The sequence below is a fragment of the Arachis hypogaea genome, chromosome 14, assembly GCF_003086295.3.
Source record: "Arachis hypogaea cultivar Tifrunner chromosome 14, arahy.Tifrunner.gnm2.J5K5, whole genome shotgun sequence".
Lineage (NCBI taxonomy): Eukaryota > Viridiplantae > Streptophyta > Magnoliopsida > Fabales > Fabaceae > Arachis > Arachis hypogaea.
The window spans coordinates 84,837,560-84,843,289 of record NC_092049.1 but is presented as its reverse complement, the minus strand read 5'-3'; the positions used below and the strand labels follow the sequence as shown (position 1 = coordinate 84,843,289).

The 5,730-nt window shown below is 40.6% G+C and overlaps 1 non-coding gene across 1 annotated transcript; it reads right to left on the bottom strand.

Annotated features, from left to right (window-relative positions):
• Positions 1-276: 276 nt before the first annotated feature.
• Positions 277-384, bottom strand: LOC112746597 (small nucleolar RNA R71). Its single transcript, XR_003174473.1, has one exon. It is a non-coding gene; the product is annotated as a small nucleolar RNA R71 (small nucleolar RNA).
• Positions 385-5,730: the final 5,346 nt, after the last annotated feature.

The window sequence follows — 5,730 nt, the reverse complement described above, 5'->3', positions numbered from 1 at the left end:
TTTGAACTGAAGACTGCACTAATCAACTTGATGCCCAAGTTTCATGGCTTACCTGCTCAGGAGCCTATAAAGCACCTCAGGGATTTTCAGACAGCCTATTCTACTGTCAGGCGTCATGGTGCAAATAAAACTTCTATTCTGTTAACCGCCTTCCCATTTTCTCTTGAGGGAAAGACGAGGGAGTGGTACTACTCCCAACCTGAAGTGATTGTTACTAACTGGGATACGCTTAGGAGAGAATTCTTGGAAAAATACTTTCCATCTGAAGTCACAGATAGGCTGAGAAAAGAGATCTCCTGCATTGTTCAAGGTGAATCTGAGACTCTCTATGAGTACTGGGAGCGTTTCAAGAATCTTCTGGACGCATGCCCCCACCATATGATTGACAGGCTAGTGTTAATCAGCTACTTCACTCAAGGCATGAAGCCTCGGGATAAGACTACACTGGATGGTGCTAGTAATGGTTCCTTGAAAAAGTACAAGACCGCAGATGAAGCATGGCAACTGATCAGTGACTTAGCTGAGTCCACTCGGAATCACAAGCATAGGAACAACCACTCAAAGGCTGTCGCAGAGGTTTCCTCTAGCAGTGAGACTACTGCCATCACACAAGCTATATGTGAAATGACCAACCTACTGAAGCAGATGCAGTTGAATCAACAACAATCCCATCCTCGACCACCACAATAAAGTCAACAGCTAGTTCCCCAAAGAGTATGTAGAATTTGTGCTGATTATAGTCACTATACTGATGAGTGCCCGTAGCTCCAACAAGAGGACAACGCCGTAGCAGCTACTCATAACTTCTATGACCGCCCAAATCAAGGATACAATCAACAGGGCGGCAACTACAACCAAGGTGGAAACTATAACCAAGGGTGGCAGGACAATTCCAATCAGGGCTGGAGAGATAATTCCAACCATGGCTGGAGGGACAACTATAACAGAGGAGGTAGAGACAACAATGGAAATCAGAGGTAGAATAACAACAACAGACAGCAGAATCAGAATCAGCCTTACAGAGCACCTCATCTAAGGCAGTCCCAAGGACCCCAGCACAACCAACAATAGATTCCCCAGATCACTTATCCTACTTCCTCATCAAATGACGAGATGCTCCGTTCTCTTGCACAAGGACAACAAGACATGCAGACTACACTGAACTCTACTTTAAATGGTCTGAATGCCACTCTTCAAGCTCTCGTCTCCCGGATAGATTCATTACCTAATTCCACCAACCAACCTTCAAGCTTTAGTGGAATTCCTTCTCAACCCTTACCTAACCCCAAGGGTGGCATCAATGCCATCACCTTGAGGTCCGGAACCACACTACAAGAGAGGAACCATGAGGAGCCAAGCCCACCAGAACACGCCCCAATTGAGGATGTAGTTGAAGTGGAAGATACTGAAGAGGAAGAGGAACTACAGGACATGGTTGAAGAAGAAGCAGCTCAACCAAGGAATGAAGCACCAAAGGACACAGAAGCTGCAAGTGGCGCCATTCCTATCCCATTTCCACACCTTGCACGGAAGCCCAGAAAGCAGATGGAACTTGATCCCAAAATGGTAGAAATTTTCAAAAAGGTTGAGGTAACTGTTCCCCTTTTTGATGTTATTCAACAAGTCCCTAAAAATGCAAAGTTTCTGAAGGATTTAGGCATACATAAAGATAAAATTAATGAATTAAAAACTATTCCTTTAGGTAGTTCTATATCTACTTTAATGGGGGGTATACTTGAAAAATGTAGTGATCTAAGTCCATGCATGGTTTGGAGGTGTAATATTTTCTAACTACATGTGTGATTTAGGAGCATGTGTTAGTATAATGCTATTGTCTAGATATGATGCTTTGAGGCTCCCTCTTTTAAAAAGGTCGGCAGCTCGTTTTGTGTTAGCAGATAAAAGCATTATTATAGTAGTCAGAATTGCTGAAGACGTGCTAGTGAGCATTAAGGGGCTCACATTTCCCATTGACTTCTATATCTTGGAAATGCCCCCTAATGACTCAGGAAGACCATCATCAATCCTGCTTGGAAGACCATTCCTGAAGACTTCGAAGTTCAAGCTGGATGCATTCTCAGGAACTTACTCCTTTGAGATAGATGGCAGAGCAGTGAGTTTCAGTTTAAATGAAGCTATGAAGCACCCTCCGAAAGATCATTCTATCTTCTAGTGTGATATCATTGATGAAACTGTAGCTGAAGTTCACCAAGAAAAAGTAGAAGAAAAGTACATGGATCAAGGTCCAAGTGTGGGGACACCCTTTGAACACAACGAGGACACCTTGCCATTATCACTAACTCCAGATAATCCAGAACCTAGCCATGAGAAGAAATTGGAATTAAAACTCCTTCCTCCTCACCTCAAGTATGCTTACCTTGAGGATAATAAGAAGTTCCCAGTTATCATTGCAAGGGAACTCACTTCCCAATTGGGTGGAGCTTGGCAGATATAATAGGCATTAGCCCTCAAGTTTGTGAGCACAGAATATTCCTAGAAGAAGGAGCAAAGCCTATCCGTCAACCCCAAACAAGATTGAATCCCACCATCTTAGAAGTTGTCAAAAAGGAAGTGACCAGGATACTTGAAGCGGATATCATTTACCCCATCTCAGATAGTGAATGGGTCAGTCCAGTACAAGTGGTGCCCAAGAAGTCTGGAGTCACAACAGTAAAGAATGAGCATGGAAAGCTCTTGACAACTAGAGTACAAAATTCATGGAGAGTCTGCATTGACTATAGGTGTCTCAACCAAGCTACTCGCAAGGATCATTACCCCTTGCCTTTTATTGATCAGATGCTTGATCGCCTGTCAGGTAAATCCCATTATTGCTTTTTAGATGGTTATACAAGCTACTTTCAAATCCATATAGCTCCTGAAGATTAGGAAAAGAATACTTTTTACATGCCCCTTTGGAACATATGCATACAAAAGGATGCCTTTTGGCTTATTGATGAGCGGATAATTTATACACTTTTTGGCGTTGTTTTTAGTATGTTTTTAGCATGTTTTAGTTAGTTTTTATTATATTTTTATTAGTTTTTATTTAAAATTCACTTTTCTAGACTTTACTATGAGATTGTGTGTTTTTCTTTGATTTCAGGTATTTTCTAGCTGAAATTGAGGGACCTGAGCAAAAATCTGATTCAGAGGCTGAAAAGGACTGCAGATGCTGTTGGATTCTGACCTCCCTGCACTCAAAGTGGATTTTCTGGAGCTACAGACGCCCAATTGGGACGCTCTCAATTGCGTTAGAAAGTAGACATCCAGAGCTTTCCAGCAATATATAATAGTTCATACTTTGCCCAAAATTTGATGGCCCAAACCGGCGTTCAAAGTCAGCATGAGAATTCCTAGCGTTAAACGCCGGAACTGGCACCAAAGTGGGAGTTAAACGCCCAAACTGGCATAAAAGCTGGCGTTTAACTCCAGGAAAAGTCTCTACACGAAAATGCTTCAATGCTCAGCCCAAGCACACACCAAGTGAGCCCGAAAGTGGATATTTACGTCATTTACTCATTTTTGTAAACCCTAAGCTACTAGTTCTCTATAAATAGGACCTTTTGCTATTGTATTTGGAGTCTAATCTTTGAGTACTTCTATGCTACCTTAGATCACGTTTTGGGGCTGGCCTCATGGCCATGCCTAGACACCATAGATTAAGGTGTGGAGCTCTGCTGTACCTCGAGTATCAATGCAATTACTATTGTTCTTCTATTCAATTCAGCTTGTTCTTGTTCTAAGATATCACTTGTTCTTCAACTTGATGAATGTGATGATCCGTGACACTCATCATCATTCTCACCTATGAACGTGTGCCTGACAACCACCTCCGTTCTACCTTCGATTGAGTGTTTATCTCTTGGATTCCTTAATCAGAATCTTCGTGGTATAAGCTAGAATTGATGGCGGCGTTCTTGAGAATCTGGAAGGTCTAAACCTTGTCTGTGGTATTCTGAGTAGGATTCAAGGATTGAATGACTGTGACGAGCTTCAAACTCGTGATTGTGGGGGCGTTAGTGACAGACGCAAAAGAATCACTGGATTCTATTCCGACATGATCGAGAACCGACAGATGAATAGCCGTGCTGTGACAGAGTGCGTTGAACATTTTCACTGAGAGGACGGGATTGTAGCCACTGACAACGGTGATGCCCAACATACAACTTGCCATGGAAAGGAGTAAGAAGGATTGGATGAAGACAGTAGGAAAGCAGAGAGACGGAAGGGACAAAGCATCTTCATACGCTTATCTGAAATTCTCACCAATGAATTACATAAGTATCTCTATCTTTATTTTATGTTTTATTTATCTTTTAATCATTCATCATCCATAACCATTTGAATCTGCCTGACTGAGATTTACAAGATGACCATAGCTTGCTTCATACCAACAATCTCCGTGGGATCGACCCTTACTCGCGTAAGGTTTATTACTTGGACAACCCAGTGCACTTGCTGGTTAGTTGTGCGAAGTTGTGATAAAGAGTTGAGAGTACAATGGAGCGTACCATGTTGATGGCACCATTGATGATCACAATTTCGTGCACCAAGTTTTTGGCGCCGTTGCTGGGGAATTAAATGTCCTAATTACAATTTCTCATTTGTTCCCTGCAATAAAAGTGCCAAGTTTTGATCCGGCAACAACACCAAGTTTTTGGCGCCGTTGCCGGAGATTGTTTGCATTTGGAGAACTGACGGTTCATCTTGTTGCTCAGATTAGGTAATTTTATTTTATGTTTAAGCCTTTTTACTTTTTATTTTCGAAAAATTCAAAAAAAAAATTTATTTGTTCTTCAGAGTTTTTAAGAATGAATTCTAGAGTTTCATGATGATTTGTTGAAGTCTGGCTGGTTGTGAAACCATGTCTAATCTTTTGGACTGAGGTTTCAACTTATCATCACAAGAGCTTGTTGATTTCTATCAATTTTGCTGTTGTGAGCAATGATCTGCTAAAGCTTGGCTGGCCATTGGCCATGTCTAGTGTTTTGGACCGAAGCTTTCTTTGAAAGCTTGGCTAGCTAGTAAGCCATGTCTAATTCCTGGACGGGAGTTTTAGACTAACATTGCAATGATTCCTGGAATTCTTATTAAAAATCTTGAATCCACTCAATTTTCGGAAAATAAAAAAAAGTATAAAATCATAAAACCAAAAAATAATTTTATGTTTCTTGTTTGAGTCTAGTGTCTAATTTTATGTTTGGTGTCAACTGCATTCATCTAATTTTCGAAAAATTCATGCATTATGTTCTTCATTGATCTTCAAGTTGTTCTTGATGATTTCCTTGCTCTGATCTTTAAATTCTCTTGTTTTGTGTGTTTTGTTGTTTTTTTATATGCATTCTCAATTTGTTAGTGTCAATAGTATACAAACTTCTAAGTTTGGTGTCTTGCATGCATTGTTTGTTTGATTTTAGTTTTCTATGTTTAGTTGCATTTTGATTAAAAATCCAAAAATTTTTTTTTTTTAAAAATGTGTCTTTTCAAGTCAATAATACAGAGAATTGAAGATTCAGAACATGCTGCAGAGGAATTACACAGAAAAAGCTGGGGGTTCAAAACGCCTAGTGAAGAAGAAAAACTGGCATTTAAACGCCAGCCAGGGTACCTGGCTGGGAATTTAACGCCCAAAAGGGTAGCATTTTGGGCGTTAAACGATAGAATGGATACCATTCTAGGCGTTTAACGCCAGGATGACACAAGAGGGAAGATTTTGTTTTTAATGCACAT